Here is a 10,315-nt window from a genome sequence, read left to right on the forward strand (position 1 = left end):
TTTATTTTAAAAAGACAATAAAAATAGCTTACTTTATCAGTGTGTTTCTGCTTTATCTCTAATTTGGGAAAAACAGCATTTTAATAAAATGTTGCAGGCTCATGGACTTTTTGTCTGACTGGTATGCAAGTGTACTATGCATTTACCACACTGGCAGTGGAGCACTTGAAATACAGCTAGTCCAATTGAAATAAATATAAAATATTCACTGCATTTTGAAGGCTTAGTGATAATTTAAAAATGTAAAATATTTGATTTTTACATCAGTTACATTGAAATAATATTTTGGTTTTTTATTGTTGTACTGCAGGTACATTGTGACATTTACAAAAGTTCTTACAATATATCATAGTTGAATTCACTCTTTCCATCATTCTCCTTTATCTCCTCTTCCCTCATTCCTGGAATAGTTCAATAGGTCTCATTTTTCCATTTACATATATATGTACAGAATATTTCCACCACATTCAACCTCCTACTCCCTTTCTTTATATACTCCCCCCTCCTACTGTTATCAACCACCGGACAGGACCTGTTACCTCCCTATTTTCTGTTTTTGAAAAATATGTGTTTTTGTTTGCTTAAGATAGCTGCATAAAGTATACTACTAAAACTCATTTTACCACTTATCTTTTTTATTAAGTTTCTGGTAAAAAGTCTACAATTCTCTTGGATATCACACATCTACAATATCAGACTAGTAGTTTTGAATAGCCACATAATCTCTATGTATGTTTATTCTTATTGAACTATTTCTCTATAAGGTTTATATAATATATTCTACTGGAAGACAGTAAAGAAAGTCAAGTTTGCCATATATTTTAAACAAATTCTCCTTTTAAACAATATATTTTTAAAAAATAAAATGTTGCTAATCCATAAATATCCTTTAGTCTTTACTTCAATCTGTAATATCTCACAGTTTTAGGTGTATTTGACTTTTCTAATTTAGTTTTTAAATTTTGGACTTTTTCATTTTTAACGTGAGTCACCCAGGGAGATTATTATCCCTATGGAAGACAGTGAAGAAACTTTCAATCTCTACAAATAACACTTGGACCACTTCAGTCTGATCAGCACATGACTTTATCCCAGAATGGTCAAGGCAAAGGAGATGATGTTATTGTAATTGACAGTGATGATGAAAAAGATGATGATGATAAAAACGATGGAGAACATGATGTGAGGAGAATTTGGTTTTGAAAGGATCCAGTATTTTAAAACTTCTTCTTTATTTGTTTGTTTTGCAGAGAGCTAGGGCTCTCTACCACTGAGCTACATCCCAGCCCTTGGTTTTTTGAGACATGATCTCATTGTGTAGCCTAAGCTGGCTTCAAACTCACAGTCCTCCTGTGTCCCTGAGTGCTGGGATTATGGGAATATGTGCCACCATGCTTGACTCAGTATTTTTAAACTATGAGCTGAAAATGCATTTTAAATCTTAGATACTACCAATGTATTAGTGAATTCTGATTACCAGTTTCAGTAGATTACATTATTTTTCTCTTATCTTGATTATTTCAGAAAATAGCAATTTATAATGAAAACAAACATAGAATACCAATGATGGAAAGTCCCAGTTTTTAAAATTTTGGGGTTTTTTTTAGTGTTTGCTGAGCCATTTATAATTAATTTTTGGTCTTAATCTTCTTGACAAATGGCTGAATGTGCCAAATCTCATCTGAATTTAATTATAAACACTATAATTTTTTGAAAAGAAACAAAAAATTGTTTTTTCTCCTCTTGGAGCCCTGTACTTATTTCAGAAGTTTTTGAGGTATCATCATTATTAAAAGACATTTCAGTGGAATTTCATACTTTATTTTGGGATTTATTCCTGCATGGATAGTTTCTTCATTTAGATTCTTTTGTTAATAAAGTAACATGTTTTTTAAGCTCCTGATATGGTATAATATTATTAATTTTCAACTTTATTTAAATTGAATAGAATTAAAGTGGACCACTTGACACTTTGTGGCCTGCAATGTTTGCACAGTGCCATGGAAATAGAGTTCAGAATTGATCATTTCTGTAGTAATTCCCTGAAGGGTCATAGCTGTGCTTTTGGTATCACTGAACTAATCCTGTACAACTCTGAGGTTAACCCCTGTGTCCTGATCAATGATGAGTAACTTTAATTCCTTAAGTGTGGTATTAAGATGTGCATACCATATACTCGATCTTAATTCACACATGGGGATTCTTCCTTCTACTAGGATTGTGAAGAAGATGAAGAAGACAACAATGATGACAAAGATGACACTGGGATGGGAGATGAGGGTGAAGATAGCAATTAAGGAACTGGTAGTGCAGATGGTAATGACGGCTATGAAGCTGATGATGCTGAGGTAACTGGTTAAAATTTTGACCATTTTCTTTAAGAGCTTGCTTAGAAAATTTGCTGCTTTCCTATAATACAGAAAGGCCTACTTTATGCCTTTCCTTTGTTTGTTTGGGTTCATGGATTATTTTGGTTTTGCTATGGCTTAGTTAATCATTTGGTCTGGTTTTTAAAGATAATTATTTGATTTATTTGAGCTTAAGTCATCATGTTTTTTTCTTAGGATGGTGATGGGACTGATCCAGATACAGAAACAGAAGAAAATATGGGTGGAGGTAAAAGTAATCAGAGAGCTGCTGATTCTCAACATAGTGGTAAGACATTACTAGTCTTTTCTAAATTGAATATTTCTGAAAATATTTTCTAAACTAGAATAGTACTTTATCATTTAGGCAATAAAACTGTATTTAATATGTTGGGAACAAAGGACTCTTATTAAGTATCATATTATACTATGGCCTACATCCTTGAACTGCTGTAAAATTCAAACATACTGAAATTTCCAAGGTACTTGGAACAAAGCTACTTGCTGTTCTCATTAACTGGAAAAATTAAAACGGGAACGTGTAATAGATGCTCACGACCAGAAGAGGCCAGTATAATCAAGCTGCGTGTTTCAAGATTTGTGCCTATTGGAGACTTGTGATGTTGTCATGCAATAATTAATGGGGGTAGAAAGACTTTCTAAAATAAATATAGCATGACTTCTAAATCTCTAAAAGAATGAGTCCTGAAGATCCACTGCAAACTTGTAAGCATTAAAGGCTTATGGAAATTACAGAAATAATTTTGTTTTAGTATTATTGCTTTAAAATGTGTTTTAAAGAATTAGTGATCATATGGTGTAATTTTCATGGCTTTACAGATAATAATATAAAGTCAAAACCAGTGGGGTAATGGGAAAAATGCACCTGGATTATTGTATAGGTATGGATATTTAAAAGGAAAAGGTATATTTTTATTTAATATAAGGCAAATGCAAGCAACTTCTTTTAAATTTTAAGAGAAAAAAACAATGAATATTGAGCTATATAATAAACAAATGTCTCTGTAAACATTTCATAGATTAAATGTTAACTCTGCCATGTTTTGCAGATTCAAGACACATACTGAATGCTCACTGAATATTCATGCAAGACCTTCTTTTTATTTTTTTCATTGTTGTTGCTGTTTTGTTTTGTTGATTTTGCAGCCAAGCAAAAATAGGCCTAGATGTCTGGGTAATAGATGGATTTTTGGTACATTGCCAGAATTTATTTAGGGCTTTTCTGAGCACCTTTACTTGTCCTAAATTCTTACCTAAACTTCCTAACTGTAGGTACATAAAGAATCTGAATCCTTGAGAAGTAAAGTGACTTAAGTAAAGTCACAAAGATGTTAGAGCAAAGATAAGACTCTAGACCTCAGACTTACAAACTACTAAGTCTGTGACATCTTACCTACTTTTTATAGTAGAAGAGAGCTCTTTTGCTTTACAAGGTATGTAGAAAGCCTAGACAGAAGAGGGTCAATTGAACTTGAAATATAGAAAAAGCAAAATAAAAAGTTGCCACTCTATAAGGCTTTCTCCATCCCCCTCCCTCACTTCCAATGTTATTTGTTACACTGGTACTCTGAGGGCTGACCTTTAAGTAATTTTCCCACCAAAGAGCAAAAAAAAAGTTGCCACTATGTAAGCCTTTCTCCACTCCTCCCCCCATAAATCTTATTTGTTACACTGGTACTCTGAGGTCTGAACTTTAAGTAATTTTCACACCTTATTTCATGTGTTGCCATGATAACTAAGCTAAGTACTTTTTTACCATTATTAACAGTCTTGAGAATAACCTTACTTTTACTTGTATATTAAATTTGCTCCATTCACCAACAAAAAACAGACTGAAAGAGGTTAAGGGACTTACCCAAAGCCACACAACTCATAAGGGTTGTTATCTGTGGGTCCATAGCTTACAGTGGTTGACACACCATCTCACTAATTTACTTCTGGATATAGAAGGGAAGTGACTATTCTTCCTGCCAAGATGAGTATATTTGGGGATTGTCTATGTTATTTTGTGGCAAAATTTTAGTTCAAAGTAACCTTCTTTTCCTATAGGTGAAGGAAATACAGGTGCAGCAGATTGACCTTTTCCCCAAGAGACAGCTAGGGAACAGCAGCCATCACCAGCATTTGAAAGACAGACTCCTTGTGCACCCCAGTCACCAAGACGTCCACCACATCCATTTCCCCCACGCCTGACCATTCATGCTCCACCTCAAGAGTTGGAACCACCAATTCAGGTAGAAAAAAAACTGTTCAGAGAAATGAACTTTTAAAATATTGGCTTTTCTATCTTTCTATTGGGGATTATTCTTTTTTTCAGGAATTAAATTAAGTTTTTCAATGTTTTGGGTTACTTTTATAAGACTTTTTTTTTAACTAAAACTAATCTGATTTCCTTTCCTTGAATTATGGCAGTAGTTTACTTTTATAAATTGATTGAAATTTGGAAAGATAAGGTTTACTAGAAATTGTATATAAATTGAAATATATAGAAACTGAAATGATTGTAGTCATAGCAGATAAAATTATGGTTGTTGTTTCTTCAGGTTACAAAAGAAGATTTCCTTGAATTTTAAAGTAAAATGCTTTTTGGCAGCTGAGTACCATTGTTTTTTAATGTTCTGTCTAAGGAATTTCTGTTGTAGTTTTTTCCAACTTGCTTGCAATCACATATTTCTACTTTTAAAGTTGATGAAAGAGTGTATGACCCTTCATGTGTTTAGGGAGTAGTAGATTTGCATATATATTAACCATAGGCTCTTGCAGAACACAGTAGGAAAAATATAATGCTTCTATTAATCCACTGTGAGTTTTGCCCTGGAATATACTATGTTCAAGACTGTTTAAGTACCAATAGTGAAAATCACTTCATTATTTCAAATACAAAGTCTAAAGGATCATGTATGGATGTCGTGACATATATTCAACCTATCAGTTTAAAATTAGAATTGTCTTAACTGGGAAACAATTGATAAGAAAGCAGTATTGCTACTTGAACTACAAAAACCACTTAAGCCTTAAAATCCAAAAGTAACATTTTCAATTAAGGAGATAGGAATGAAATTAATTTATTATACAAATAAAATAATAACATAAGTTGGTTTTAATTTAAATATTGGGTAATATTTTGTGTATTGGTTAACTTTACTATAAATTTGAGGTCGGGGACAAGTACTAAGGTTTGAATTCAGGGCTTTGTGTGTTCTTGGCAGGTGCTCTCCCACTTGAGCCATGCCCTATAGCCCTTTTTGCTCTGGTTATTTTGGAAATAGGGTCTCAATTCCTGTCATCGCTGGAAGAACATCTATACACCACCATGCTTTTTTCCATTGAAATGGGAATCTCACAAGTGTTTTTGACTGGACTGCACCGGAACTATAAACTCCCTGATCTCAGCTTTCCACAGAGCTTGGGTAGCAGGCATGCTCCACCATGCCAGGTGATTATTTGAAATGGGGTCAGTGGTGATCTTCCCAATTTCAGCCTCCCAAGAGGCTAGAATTACAGGCATGAGCCACTGGCACCTGGCTTGGTTAATAAAAATTTTTTATTTATTAGTGTAACTTAAAATTTGTGTGTCAGGCATGCCGATATATTCTTGCAGTCCAGTTACTCAGGAGATAGAAACAGGAGGATCATGGTTTGAGGCCAGCTTAGGCAAAAGTTAACAAGACCCTGTCTCAAATACAAACCAGGAATGGTGGCACACATTTGCGGTCCCAGCTACTTGGGGGGTTGAGGTAGAAGGATTGTGATCTGAGGCAAGCCCAGGCAGTTAGCAGGAGACCTATCTGAAAAACAAACTAAAAGCAAAAAAACTGGGGGCATGACTAAAGTAATAGAACACTTGCTTCCCAAGTGCACGGCCCTGAGTTCAATCCCCAGTACCATCACAAAAAAGTCACTGATTTGTTTTAATACAAGAATCTATCAGTTTTTGAGAAAATATCTTGATGACTACAAAACTGCTAACATAAGCAGTTTTATTGCCAGATTGATAAGCTGTATTTATTGCTTTTGGGTGTTTGGTTTTTTGCCTAATTCCTCAAAACAAATACAATCACTCTTTTTAAACATAGAGGATTCGGATGACTAGGAGGCAATCTGTAGGACATGAGCTTCAGTTGTCTCCAGCAATAGATGGCATGGTAAGTATCTTCCCATCGTGTAAACTGTGTGAATAGCTCATGTGCTTGCTGTTGTGCCTGCTGACTCTGTTTTCTGCAGCAACATCTTTTTGATGATGAAGATAGAACAGTTCCAAGTACTCCAACTCTTGTCGTGCCGCATCAACTGATGGATTTCCTGAAGCTTTTCAGTAAGTTAATGAAGGAGAAACATATTTCATGATTAATCAATTTCTTTCTGTTTCCCCATTAATTTGCTTATTATTTGATTTGTTATGTGCTGAGTCCTTTACTGTGTACTCATCAGCACTTGGAGTAGGAGGGTCGAGAATGTCGTGTTGGGGAAAATTACACAAATGCAAATGAAATACATGTGCTTCTATTAAGAATTTTAAATTGAAAGAAAGTTTAGCAATTGCTAAAAGGATGGTGTTTGTGGTTAGAATACTAATGTTTAAAACTAGCTCTACTGCTTTTTCTCCTGAGTAACCTTATTCTATTTATTTATTTTTATTTTATTTTATTTATATTCATTTATTTACAGATGCATACATTGTTTGGGTCATTGCTCCCCCCTACACCCCACCCCCTCCTCCCCCGCAACCCCCCTCGATTCCAGGCAGAATCTGTTCTGACCTTATCTCCAATATTGTTGGAGAGAAAACAAAGGCAATAATAAGAGAGACAAAGCATTTTTGCTAGTTGAGATAAGGATAGCTATGTAGAGAGATTCCTAGCTTTGCTTCCATGTACCAATGTGTTACATCCCAAGCTAATTCATCTCTTACTGACCTTTTCACTAGTTCCTGATCCCTATCTCATTTTGAGCTCTGTCACTTTAAGGTTCCTGTATTAGTTCCTCTATAGTAGGGACATCAAATACTTTCATGTTTTGGATTTCTTACCTATCCCCATTTGATCCAAGTCCAACTATATTGCTGCACTTGCTCTAGATCTAAAGTCCTCATATCAGGGAGAACATAGGATTTTTGGTCTTCTGAGTGTGGCTAACCTTGCTCAGGATGATGTTCTCCAGTTCCATCTATTTACTTGCGAATGATAAGATTTCATTCTTTTTCATGGCTGAGTAAAATTCCAATGTGTATAAATACCTCATTTCCTTAATCCATTTGTCAGTAGTGGGGCATCTTGGCTGTTTCCATAATTTGGCTGCTGTGAATAGTGCTGCAATAAACATGGGTATACAGGTGCCTCTGGACTAAAGTGCTTTACATTCCTTTGAGTATATCCCCAAGAGTGAGTGGGATTGCTGGATCATATGGCAGATTTATGTTTAGATTTTTAAGAAGCCTCCAAATTTTTTCCTGAGTGGTTGCAATTGCTGGCATTCCCACCAGCGGTATACTCTGGTTCCTTTTCTCCCACATCCTTGCCAACACCAGTTGTTAGTGATGTTTTGGATGATGGCTATTCTAACAGTGGTGAGGTGGAATCTTAGTGTGGTTTTGATTTGCATTTCCTTTGTGGCAAGAGATTGTGAGCATTTTTTCATGTGTTTTTTGACCATTTGAATTTCTGCTTTTGAGAAGGTTCTGTTTAGTTAAATTGCACATTTCTTTATTGGATCATTGATTTCGGAAGAGTTCAGTTTTTTGAGTTCCTTGTATATTCTGCTCATCAGTCCTCTGTCTGATGTATAGCTGGCAAACATTTTCTCCCCCCCCCCCCCCCGTGCATGGTGACTTCAGTTAAGAGACCAAATCTTTTGTTGTGCAGAAGCTTTTTAGTTTTATGAAGTCCCATTCATCTATGAAATCTCTTAGTTGCTGAGCTGCTGAAGTTCCATTGAGAAAGTCCTTGCCTATACCTATTGGTTCCAAAGTATTTCCTACTCTTTCCTGTACCAACTTTAGAGTATGGGAAATGATATTATGGTTCTTGATCCATTTTGAGTTAACACTGGTATAGGGTGATAAACATGGATCTAGTTTCAGTTTTTTTTCAGAATGCTAACCAGTTTTCACAGCAGTTTTTGTTGAAGAGGTTGTCTTTTCTCCATCGTACATTTTTAGCACCTTTATCAAAGACAAGTTGGTTATAGTTGTGTGGCTTCATAGCCGGATCCTCTATTTTATTCCACTGATTTTCATGTCTGTTTTTGTGCCAGTACCATGCTGTTTTTATTGCTATTGATTCATAATATAGTTTGAAGGTGGGTATTGTGATACTTCCAGCATTGTTCTTTTTGCTGAGTATTGCCTTGGTTATTCATGGCCTCTTGTGTTTCTGGATGAACTTTAGAGTAGATTTTTCCATCTCTGTGTTGAAGGTCATTGAGATTTTGATGGGAATTGCATTAAACATGTAGATTGATTTTGGTAGTATAGCCATTTTTATTATGTTGTTTCTACCAGTCCATAAGTATGGGAGATCTCTCCACCTTCTGTAGTCTTCTTCAATCTCTTTCTTCAAGGATTTGTAACTTTCCTTGTAGAGGTCATTCACATCCTTTATTAAGTTTACTCCTAGGTACTTGATTTTCTTTGAGGCTATTGTAAATGGAATTGTTTCCATATATTCTTTCCCAGTTTGTTCTTTATTGTTGTACAGAAAAGCTAAAGAATTTTGTAAGTTGATTTTGTATCCTGTTACCCTATTCTAGCTGTTGATGGTGTCTAGGAGTTTTTGGGTAGAGCTTTTTGGGTATATAATGTACAGGATCATATCATCTGCAAATAGGGATATTTTGACAGTTTTTTTACCTATTTATATTCCTTTTAGTTGTTCTTCTTGCCTGATAGCTCTGGCTAGGAATTCCAGTACTATGTTGAATAGGAGTGGGGATAGTGGGCACCCACATCTTGTTCCTGATTTTAGGGGAAATGGTTTCAGTTTTTCACCATTGAGTATGATGTTGCCTGTAGGTTTGTCATATATAGCCTTTATGATATTGAGGTACATTCCTTCTATTCCTAGTTTTCTCAGATCTTTTATCATGAAGTGGTGTTGGATCTTGTCAAAGGCTTTTTCTGCATCTATTGAAATGATCAAGTGGTTTTTGTCTTTACTTCTATTGATGTGCTGTATTACATTTATAGATTTGCATATGTTGAACCAGTCCTTCATCATTGGAATGAAGCCAACTTGGTCATGGAGAATTATTTTTCTTTGATAATATTTTATTGAGGATTTTTGCATAGATGTTCATTAAGGATATTGGCCTGTAGTTCTCCTTTTTGGAAGTGTCTTTGTCTGGTTTGGGGATTTTTTTAATACTGGCTTGATAGAATGAGTTAGGCAGTTTTCCTTCCATTTCTACTTCATGGAACAGTTTAAGGAGGGTTGATATTAGTTCTTCTTTAAAGGTCTGATAGAATTCAGCAGTGAATCCATTAGGTCCTGGACTTTTCTTCTTTGGGAGACTCTTTATTGCTGCTTCAATTTCATTTTGTGTTATATATCTATTCAGGTAGTTAATGTCCTCTTGGTTCAATTTAGGATGGTTATAAGTATCTAGCAATCTGTCCATTCCTTTTAATATATGCACTCATGGCTATGCACTTTTCTCTCAGGACTGCCTTTGCTGTATCCCAAAGGATCCAGTGGGTCATATTTTCATTTTCATAACTTTCAGGAAACTTTTAATTTCCTCTTTTATTTCCTCAATGACCCATTGATCATTAAGCATGGTGTTGTTCAGCTTCCAACTGTTTGCATGTTTTTTACTGTTGTTTTTGTTATTGAGTTCTAGTTTTAATGCACTGTGATCAGATAGAATGTATGGTATTAATTCTATTTTCTTATGTTTGCTGATGCTTGCTTTGTGCCTTAAGATATGATCAA

The 10,315-nt window shown here is 35.0% G+C and overlaps 1 pseudogene; it reads left to right on the top strand.

Annotated features, from left to right (window-relative positions):
- Positions 1 to 1,012: 1,012 nt before the first annotated feature.
- Positions 1,013 to 7,840, top strand: LOC109674042 (nucleoprotein TPR-like; annotated as a pseudogene).
- The last annotated feature ends 2,475 nt before the right edge of the window (positions 7,841 to 10,315 follow it).

This window comes from Castor canadensis, chromosome 8 (assembly GCF_047511655.1).
Source record: "Castor canadensis chromosome 8, mCasCan1.hap1v2, whole genome shotgun sequence".
Taxonomy (NCBI): Eukaryota; Metazoa; Chordata; class Mammalia; order Rodentia; family Castoridae; genus Castor; species Castor canadensis.